Source organism: Leptonychotes weddellii, chromosome 5, assembly GCF_054177405.1.
Source record: "Leptonychotes weddellii isolate Sample4059 chromosome 5, ASM5417740v2, whole genome shotgun sequence".
In the NCBI taxonomy this organism is placed as follows: domain Eukaryota; kingdom Metazoa; phylum Chordata; class Mammalia; order Carnivora; family Phocidae; genus Leptonychotes; species Leptonychotes weddellii.
In genome coordinates, this window is record NC_138373.1 from 116826820 (window position 1) to 116837995 (window position 11176).

The following is an 11176-nucleotide window of genomic DNA, read 5'->3' on the forward strand; positions in this document are numbered from 1 at the left end:
GATGGGACTGGAGGAGATTATGCTAAGTGAAATAAGTTAAGCAGAGAAAGTCAACTATCATATGGTTTCACTTATTTGTGGAACATAAGGAATAACATGGAGGACATTAGGAGAAGGAAGGGAAAAATGGGCGGGGGGAATTGGAGGGAGAGATGAACCATGAGAGACTATGGACCTGAGAAACAAACAGGGTTTTCGAAGGGTGGGGGCAGGGGGGATTGGTTAGCCTGGTGATGGGTATTAAGGAAGGCACGTACTGCATGGAGCACTGGGTGTTATACGAAAACAATGGATCGTGGATCACCACATCAAAAACTAATCATGTATTGTATGGTGACTAACATGACATAATAAAACAAAAATAAATAAATAAAAAGAAGATGTGGTCCATATATACAATGGAATATTACTCAGCCATCAGAAAGGATGAATACCCAACTTTTACATCAACATGGATGGGACTAGAGGAGATTATGTAAGTGAAATAAGTCAAGCAGAGAAAGTCATCATATGGTTTCACTTATTTGTAGAACATAAGGAATAACATGGAGGACATTAGGAGAAGGAAGGGAAAAATGAAGGGGGGGAAATCGGAAAGGGAGAGGAACCATGAGAGACTATGGACTCTGAGAAACAAACAGGGTTCTAGAGTGGAGGAGGGTGGGGGATGGGTTAGCCTAGTGATGGGTATTAAGGAGGGCACGTATTGAATGGAGCACTGGGTGTTATACGCAAACAATGAATCATGGAACACTACATCAAAAACTACTGATGTACTGTATGGTGGCTAACATAACATAATAAAATTAAATTAAATTAAAAAAAAAAAGAAGAAGAAATGATGACCACCTCCGAATGCATAAAGGCTGCATGGGCAGGAGGCTCAAACTCCTCTGACTGTAAACCCTTTGCTTTTCAAGTCTAATTATCAGTGTTCTCCAGTAGTAATCCTGTGATGTTTTAGGACTGGCTTTAAAATGAAGAAATATTTAATGTTATTGATCACTATCCTTGTGCTGTGTTGCTAGGACCGTTTATTTATTGGTGTTTCTGTAAAAAAACAAAACAAAACAGCAGCCATTTGCTATTGTGGAAACAGTCTCAGTGGAAATCAGCAGGACTTAGTCTGATGTGGGCATTTTTGTGGCATGCCTCCCCAGAAGTGCTTGAGTTAATATTTTTACAATAGGAAAAAAAAAGCAGGAAAAGCTTTTGAAGCCAGATGTCTCTTTAAAAAACTGCTGATGGGGAATCTTTTCTCATGGCGAGATTTCGGTTAAGGTGATCAAATAAAATCAATCATATTTAAAGTTTCTGGCTTTTTTGTTTATCTCAGTCAAATAAAACTGTGTATTCTAGTGAAGAAACCAAAGGTCAAAGGCCAAAGACAGATTCTGGTGATTGTCTTGTATTAGGGAAACCATTTTCACAGTGACTTGAGCCTTGGCAGGTGGTAATCTGTTCAAGTCATGTTCAGAGGATGGAAGAGCTCCAAAATCTAAGCTGTTTTAGAGACTGGAGACTGTTTTGGACTGAACATACTGTGCTTGCAATTTGTATAAGGCACTTTTTACTAGTTTTCTGATCTGTACCAAATCTTGATTGCCAATTATCTCTCTTTGTTAAATGTCAATAATAAGTAACTGCTAGTCTAAAACATTGACCTGTCAAGAAAGCGATGTAGGTTTTGGAGAGAGTCAACAACCAAGAATTAAAGTGACTTCAGTTGGTTTTCCCCCACTTATTTCCCTTGGTAGAATCCATCCTCCTGTGGTAGTTAACTCTTGTTTATTTGTTTCGTACTAAGCTAAAACCTACGTAATCTAAATACATTTGGAACTAATCCTTCAACCTGGCTACTTGACCACCATCATCCTTGCCAGTAAATTTTAAGTATAGTTGACTTAAGTTTCACTTCAGTCCTTTCTCCTGCTCACCTCTCTGACCTTTCTTCCTTTAGTGCCTGATTCAAGTGTCACATCCTCTGAGCCCTTGCTTTCATATTCTCAGTCACTCCTCCATGAATGAAATCCTACTGTACTTTGCGTATTCCTCTACTGCTCACCATACTTTATAGTCATGTGTTTATATGTCATTCTCACCTGTTCAAATGAGAACCCCATCAGGGCAGGGGCTGTGCCTCATCCATCTTTGTATGCCAGCACCTGGCTCCATGTCTGCCATTATAGAAGGCTTGTCTAAATACTTATTGATTGAAAGGATGCCATGTGCTGGGCATTCTGCTGGGATAAAAGATGGAGAAGGAGTCAGTCCCTTTTCTCAAGGAACATACAACATAGTGGGCCAGAGAAGATCTGGCCATAAATACAATATAAGATTGTGTGTGACAGGTGGCATTATCAGTGAAATATTTGAGATGGGACTCAAAGGATGGTGGGAGGACCTTCCAAACAATAGACCTGTGTCAGCGAAGGGAGAAAGCAGGAGGTATCTAAGTTGTCTGGTGAATTTCAAGTTGTCCAGGTGACATTAGGTAGGTGCCAGGAAATGGTGGGAGGATAGGTTGGAAACCTTCAGATGGCTGAAGATCATAAGTTTGGGATTTTTTTCTTCAAATGATAGAGGACTACTAAAAGTCTCTGTTGCACCAAGAATGGTGTGGGAGGGTGGACTGTCATTGCTTTGAGGTTTAAATATGCCTGTGTTGCTGAGAAGAATGTGGACAGGAATCTTGACTAATTATATGCCTCATTCTCTTAGCTACTGAATGTAGAGTAGTAGAAAGACATTATCACAGCAGTGTTTTAGAAGGATGATTTTGCCAGGGTACAAAGAATGAGATCAGGATGAGGGGAAGGAAGTTAGGGAGGCCAGTTGGGAGGCCAAGAGTTTTGAGGGCCTGAAGAAATGCCTGAGAGGTCAAAGGAAAGGAATAAAGTGATTTGCAGACTGGGTCACTGTGTGAACTCCATCAACAGTTAACTAGTCAGGAGGGACATGTTTTGGTCAGGGGGAGGGGGCAAGATGCAAGATGATGAATTACATTTCAGATGTATTAAGCCTTGAGGTGCTGGAAGCACATCCAGGAGGATATTTCTAGTAGATCATTGGAGATATGTGAAAAGAACATGAGGAAGAGAGGAAGAGACATTAGAGGCAGATAAATTTGGAAGCTCTTCACATGAAGGGATGAGTGGCAAAAGCCACATGATTCAGTGAGTCCGTGGAGGTGAGTGGGGCCTTAGAAAATTCCATGACTAAATCTTAGGAAATGGTTTCATTTAGGGGGCAGAAGGAAAACAGCAAGCAAAATCCCCCAGTATTAGGGATCTAAGAGAACAGGGAATAGGGGGCTAAGGGAGCCACGCTGGGTGTGGTTTCTAGAGAGGTTTCTATAGATGCAGAGAGTTCAAGGGCAATGAGGATGGAGGAAACACCTGTGTAACATAACTGGAAGATCACTGGCAACTTTCAAGAGGGCACCTCCGGGTGAAAGATAGGAAGAAAACCAAAATTCTAGCAGGGGATTGCAAACTCAAATGCTTATAAGGACCAGAGAGGTAACAGAAGTGAGCAAGGAGACTGTGATGATCTGGTGATCACATGCCCCACCCAAAGGTAGCAGCCTTATCCAGACCATTGTTGCCACAGGGAAAAGTTGACCCAGGACAGCCAGCTATCTGACCTTTACAGGGAAGACTGAAATTCTTATTTTTAAGTGAAATTCTCCAATTTTAAAAGTATGTGAGTCAAATGAAACACGCCTATACACTGTATCTGGTATTTGAGTCATCAGTACTAACAACCTATGCTAGGTTTGAAGGCATTGATGAGAGGAGAGGAATCTTCTAAGATATAACCAGTCTGCTGGGTGTTTTAGAGACTGGAGTGCTAGCAGGTAACAGAGAGAAGATGGAAGATTCTGGAAAGAGAGGTCCGAGGGAGGAGGTGGAAGTCATGAGATCCATAGGAAGAAGAGATACCTTTTCCTTTCAAATGAGAGGGATGAAGAGAGTAAGAGAGAAGTATTAAATATTGAGAATGAGACTTGAGGAAAATTAGGGAAGATTAAGGACTTTGAACTTAATTTCATCAGTGAACTCTAAGAAGTAGATGTTGAGATTTCCTGCTGAGGAAGAGGGAGTCGAGGACTGTACTTGCGCCATGGGAGGGTGGGGACTGTAGCAGTAGTCCCCAGGGTTAGGGTTCAACAAGTGACAAATCAAACAGATAAAGATGTGGTTGAGGTTGATAGCATACATCTATAGGGATTTTACATTTAATCAGCACTTTTTAAGTGGCTTCTGCATTCTGGGCACCAGGGGATTTCCAGTCAAGGAGATAGATGAATAAATAAGTAATTATCACAAGGCTGTAAATGTCACAGAGGGGTGCAAACTGAATCAGGGTGCTTTTGGGACAAGAGGAGAAACATCCTGGAAGGCTTTCTGAGGAGAGAGGATTTAAATCTATGTTTGAAAAATAAGTTGTAATAGAGAATAAACTGATGGTTACCAGAAGGGAGGTGGGTGTAGGGATGGGGGAAATAGGTGATGGGGACTAAGGAGGGCACTTGTTGTGATGAGCACTAGGTGATGTATGAAGTGTTGAATCACTGTGTTGGACACCTGAAACTACTATAATACTGTATGTTAACTACACTGGAATTAAAATTAAAACTTAATAAAACAAAAGGAAAAAGAAGTTGTAGTCACTATGAAGGCAATGGTGAAAGTCAGAAGAGACAACGTATACAAAGCATTAGAGGTAACAGCAGGCATGGTGCATTCTGGGAATTTCAGCTAATTCCGTGTCTGAAACGGAGTGCCCTTGGCAGAGCCAGAAAAGATGAAATTGAAGAGTAAACACAAAGAAACAGGAATGGTCATGGAACTTGGACTTGCCCTATAGACAAGGAAAACCCATAGAAAGATTTCAAGCACAACAGTGACATCATCAGTTTGTTAGAACACATTGGCTAGAATCGAGAAGATCAAGAAGGAGGCCAATTTTGATGTGCAATTACGTACTCAGCCACAGAGGATATATCTTGATTGATTTAAGTTAGTAATGGCAATCTTAATCTCTTTATCCACTGATTGATCTAGGGTTGGGACATGCAGCCCACTTTAGGTTAATAGGGTATAAAAGGATGTCCACAAGTAGCCTCTGGGAAAGTAGGCTTTTTGATAAGTAGCAAGTACTTGAGAGGAAAGCTTCTGTTGTCCCTGTTCTTCCTCTCTTTCTGGATGTTCTGTGAAGACTAATGTTTGGAGCTGCAGCAATTATTTTGAGATTATGAGGCAATGAGTCTAAGGATGAAAGCAACAAGTTAAAGATGGCAGAACACAAGACGGGCCCTGGGCTTTTGGTGTTGGAGGAGGTCATCAAGAGGATGTGACCACTGTTTGACCCACAAACTGGACCCAAGCAATCAAAGGTTCTTCATCTTCTTCCCTGTCCTTGGAGTATACCTTTCTGCCCACCATTTCTATAGCCAGAGCCATTTCAAGGGCACAACTTGAGAAAGTGATGTGTTGTTGAGACTATCTGAACTGTGTATGTGACTGAACCCCATTAAGGCCTCTATATATAAACCTTTAAGATTCTGGTGAGTGGACATACAGATCTACTTGTCTTGTGGCTACCCAAGATGAACCTCGTATGTAAGTCCCCTTGCTTATTAAAACTGCCACCTACCAATCTGGAATGATCCTCCTCTTTCTTTGGTCTCTCCTTGCCCCCATGTATAGGGGCCAGTTTCAGATTTCACTTAGGGAACTCCCAAGGTTGCAAACCAACTATGGTGACACTTTTGTTTCCAAAACCGCTCTGGGATGACCTGCCTTGAACTTAACAGGTCAGTAATTGATGCACCCATGGTTTAAATCACGATTAGTTGGATATTTTCTTAATTGCCACATTGCCTTATATGTGGCCATCACAGTAGAAAGTTTAAGAAGCAAGAGATCCTAAACTGCTAGAGGTAATCACTCATATATAGTCCTATTCCTGTGCTCAAGAGATACGATGCATACTGTTGGTTAATCTTCTATATCTATCACCCATTTTTACCCTTCCCTTCCACATGTCACACCCGAATTAGACAAAGCTACCTTATTCATCCATGTTCTCATCATTGTAGTTTACTTGCTCTCTCCTAAACAGAATTCACTTCTTTCATTTAAAGTCCCAGTGTCACATGATGTAATGAGCACTGGGTGTTATATATAACTGATGAATCACTTGAACTCTACCTCTGAAACTAATAATACACTATATGTTAATTGTTGACAAGTTTCTTGAAAAAGAGTTGGAAGAATAATTGAAAGATACACAATTAACTTTTGCTTAATGTTTGGTTATCTTAATATCATCTTATATCAATAAAAGCTACAGCAAGTGATGAGTATCTAAGTTATTTTCTTTTGACAAATGTGGAATACTAGATTATTTTTTAATCATTATTCTGTTTATCACAGCCATTTTTTTTGATGCAGTTAAATTTGTTTTATACTGAATACATGGAGGAGTTATGTATAATTAATGGGAATGTCCTCAGGGGAAAAATGAGGCTTCCATCTCAGTGGCAGCATAATCATCCTGAATTTATGGATGACTCTTAACTGTAGGGGTCTGGAATCATTAGCCAAAGTAAATGAAAAACATAATTTACAATAAAGATATTAACCTACATCAGAATTCAGGAGGGCTGAAGCTGCTGGAAGTTTGTAGGGAAGAGTTGCAGAGAGGAGGAAACTACCTAGAAAAAGAGTTCCAGAAGTCTGTATGGCTTTATTTGGAGTCTTTGCTGAGTACAGTGAAATTCCACAGTTTAGGTAGAGAGAGGCTGGGGAGCTGTGAACTGAATAGTTCCTGAGCTTACACAGGGCTGGGATTGCTCAAGTTCTCACTAGGCAGAGAGGAGAGTCCTCATTGATCACTAGGAGTGTTCTACAGGAACCCTTGAAAAACCATGCTTTAGTAATGTTACCAAACTACTCCTAGAATAAAGGCGACTTTACATCCACCCTAAAAAGGCTTAAAAACAAGTCCCCAAAGGATCAAGTACCTTTATTGCTTACCATAACAAAACACAACAATTTTTAAAAGGAAGACAGCAAAACCCAGACACTCAACAATGTAAAACTCACGATGTCCAGCATCCAATAAAAATTTACTAAATGTGCCAAGAAGCAGGAACATGTAACCTATAACCAGAAGAAAAATCACCCCCAAAGGACCCAGGAATGATAAAGATGGATAGAATTAGCAGATAAGATTGTTAAAGCAGCTCTTATAACGATGTTTGACTATTTAAGGGAAAACATGAACAAAGTGGGGCACCTGGGTGGCTCAGTAGGTTAAGTGTCTGCCTTCAGCTCAGGTCATGATCTCAGGGTCCTGGGATCCAGCCCTGTGTCAGGCTCCCTGCTCAGTGAGGAGTCTGCTTCTCCCTCTCTCCCTCTCTCCCTCTCTCCCTCCCTCTTTGAGAGAGTGTGTGCGCTCTCTCAAATAAATAAATAAATCTTCAAAAAAAAAAAGAAAAGAAAACATGAACAAAGTGAGAGAGAAATGGAAGACATTTTCAAAAAGCACAGTTTCAACAGAGTGGTGGAGAGAGACACCAGACTGAAAAAAGGGAAGGAATGGGGAGCACAACATGAAGGTAGTGGGCAGAGACCATTTATTCCAGAGGGATGGCTGCAAAGACAGAAAGGGGCAGCAAGGCCTATCAAAGGTTTGGATTATTGTCGTTTTTCCCTAGGAAAAAAATGAGAACCTAAAAATGAAAGCTAAAGACAATTGTTAGAAAGAAGGAATTATGTGAGGCTGATGGTTCTAGGCAGATTTAGGAGAGAAAACTTTTATCTCTAAAGAGGAGAGGAATGATTTTTCCCTGAGATAATGGAAAGAAGCTGAATATAAAATAGAGACAGAAAGTTCAAGGGAATTAAACAAGGCCTGGGTAATTAATGGAGTTTCAGTAAACAGAAGGCAAAATCATTTACTAAGAGGCCATGAGATTGGGAAATCCAATGAGTAAAAAAATGAGAAGAAGGAGCCTGAATCAGAGAAAATGTAAGCAATGAATAAAAGAACTAAAGAGGGGTAGCCCAAAACAGCCCCATTTCCCCAAACACTGTGAATTGAGTGGATGCCAGAATTAGTAAGAAGGAAATAAAATAAAATGCAAAGGAGGAGGGTTTGAGTTCAAACGTGAAAAGGAAAATGATTTCTGTTTTCATTTTAGTATACTAAATCCCGGTGAAAACTTTCTGGGAGAATAATGTCAAGGGGATTAGAATGGTGAAGAAACTGTGCCCCAGGAAAAAAGAAGGAAAATGAGAGGTGGGAAAAACTGGGTGAGTTGGACAAGAATAGAATGGCTGTAATCTTCAGACCAGGAAATTTTATTTTTGCAAGTGTATTTGTAAGCTTGGTTAATAAAACTAGGCGTAAGTGACGTTGGGTTGCAATGCAAACTACGAAGCTATTACATTTCTGTGTTGCGTGTTGAGGTGAAAGAGTCAGGCCAGGAGTCAGAAGACATGATGTTGTGTCTGGCCTCTGACAGTGACCATCTTTATGGGCTAGTTATCTCATCTCTCTGAGTCTGTTTCTACATCTGTAAAATAGGCAAAAGGCCAATTATGCCTACTCTGAATGAATTTGCACAAATCGAATGAGATTATACACAAAAACACTTTGTTCTCTGTTTAGTGCTATAAAACACAAGACATGTGTAGACCTTTTTTGGGTTACCCACCCTGCTCCCGGTGATTCATCTTTCTCTGAGAGTTGCTTTCCCATCCCCCAGTTGGATTTACCACATCACTCCACCCACCTACCCACAATGGATTGGACCAGGATTGAACAATTAATCCTAGATGGGCCAATCAGATTCTCTGGGGAATTTAGAATCGGGACCAAGTCTATCCAGTCTGAACTGATTATTTGAACAGAAATGTAAACTGTGGATGAATGGGTTGGTCATCTGCTGCCTGCTGAGGGCAGGGAGATGTGGAGAAAGCCAGTCTAGAGAGAGAATGAAGCTGATAGGCAGGGGGGAACTGAGATAAGTGTGGGGGCGGGGGGACATGGAGAGGACTAATACTTTGGATAACTGCACAGTTCTGCGTTCTTCCTCTTGGCCTGACTGCTTTACTTGTCTGGGATTCTGTAAAACACTCCTGTGTCCTAGACAGGACAAATCCTGTCTTTCTTTCTTTTTTTTCCGTAATATGACTCGTGTGTTTTTCTGTACTTTTCAACTAAAGAATCTTAACTAAAGCAATATAGTGGGTTCAATAGTGTCCCTCCACCCCACCCAAAATTCATGTCTACCCAGAACTTCATAATGTAACCTTATTTGGAAATTGGATCTTTGCAAATATAGTTAAGAAGAAGTTATACTGGATTTAAATGGGCTTTAATCCAGTGACTGGTGTTCTTAGAAGAATAGAAGGGGGATACAAGAAATGCACACAGAGAAGGCCTACGAAGATGACTGTAGGCAGAAATTGGAGTTATCCTGACACAGGCAAAGGGAGGCTTGAGGCCACCAGAAGTTTGAAGAGCCAAGGAATAATTCTTCCTTAGATCCTTCAAGGGGAGCATGGCTCTGATAACACCTTGATTTGGGGCTTCTGGCTTCCCGAACAGTGAGAGAATAAAATGTATGTTGTTTTATTTTTTAAAATTTTTTAAAAAGATTTTATTCATTCATTTGAGACAGAGAGATACAGAGAGAGAGCATGAGAAGGGGGAGAGGCAGAGGGCGAGGGAGAAGCAGACTCCCTGATGAGCCGGGAGCCCAACATGGGGCTTGATCCCAGACGCTTAACCATCTAAGCCACCCAGGCGTCCCAAATTTGTGTTGTTTTAAGCCACCCAGTTTGTGGTACTTCATTACAGCAGTCCTAGAAAACTAACACAAGGAGCATTATAGAACAGTTTACCTCAACATTGCTGTTTTCAAGCTTTGTTGTCGTGGAAAGGGCTGGACTCTATACTAGGGAGACAGCCCTGAAGCTAAGTGTCTTCTAGGCAGCCCTTTCTGAGAAAGGTTTGTTCTGCATAAAGTTGTAATATTTCTTACCATGTGAAACCGCTGCTACTGCTCCAGCCACACGTGCTTAGAACCAAAGTTTCCTGGGAACGAGCTAGTCAGAAGGAGGCCAAGACGAGTTTGGTGTCAAACTGCTTGATAGGGCTCACTCTGTGTTAGATGGTGACAAACTCAACCAGGAAATACAAATACTAATTAAACCAAGAGTAGGCAATATCCTAATCCATGCTGAGCTTTTGTTTCATTTCTCCATGAGCCTATAGATATCCCTATCTGGGAAGCCCTGTGACTAAGAATGGCTGCCACGAAGCAGAGGACATCGCATGGTGGCCCATGAATCCCAGCAACAAACCTCCATTATCAGGGATCATCTGGGCACTCATCCTGTTTCAACTTGTTTTAGTCTACTCAGGATACCATAATAAAATACTACAGGCTGGGTGACTTAAACAACAAAAAATTATTTCTAACACTTCTGGAGGCTGGGAAATCTAAGGTCAGGGTGCTGGCCAATTCAATTCTTGATGAGAGTTCTCTTCCTGGCTTGCAGATGGCTGCCTTCTTGCTGTGTCCTCACATGGTCTTTCCTCAGTGGGTGCACAGAGAGAGAGAGGAAGAGAGATCTCTCTGTCTCTTCCTCTTCTTATAAAGCTATCAATCCTATGAGATTAGGACCCCAATCTTATGACCTCATTTAATATTATTAACTCCTAAAAGCCCTATCTCCAAATATAATCACATTGGGGTTTAAGCTTCAACCCTTCTCCCTAACATCTTATTAGAATCTTTTCAGCAAACGGCTGGCTCATTCATGATTCTAATGCAGGGGTTACATTGAAAGACAATCTTAGATAATTTCTGTCACCTCACCGAGGTACAAAATGCTTCTAATTACATAAATGAGGACACACATGTATACGTATATACACACATATGAATACATATTTATAGTATATATATTCATAACTTCCTACATGCCAGATGTTGTGCTAAGTGATTTTTATATGTAAATATATATTAATTCACTTCATCCTTACAACAATCCCATGAGGCAGGTAATGTTATTATGCTCATTTAACAGTCTAGAAAATCAAGGCACAGAAAGGTTAAATAACTTGTCCAAGCTCATACAGCTGGTATGTG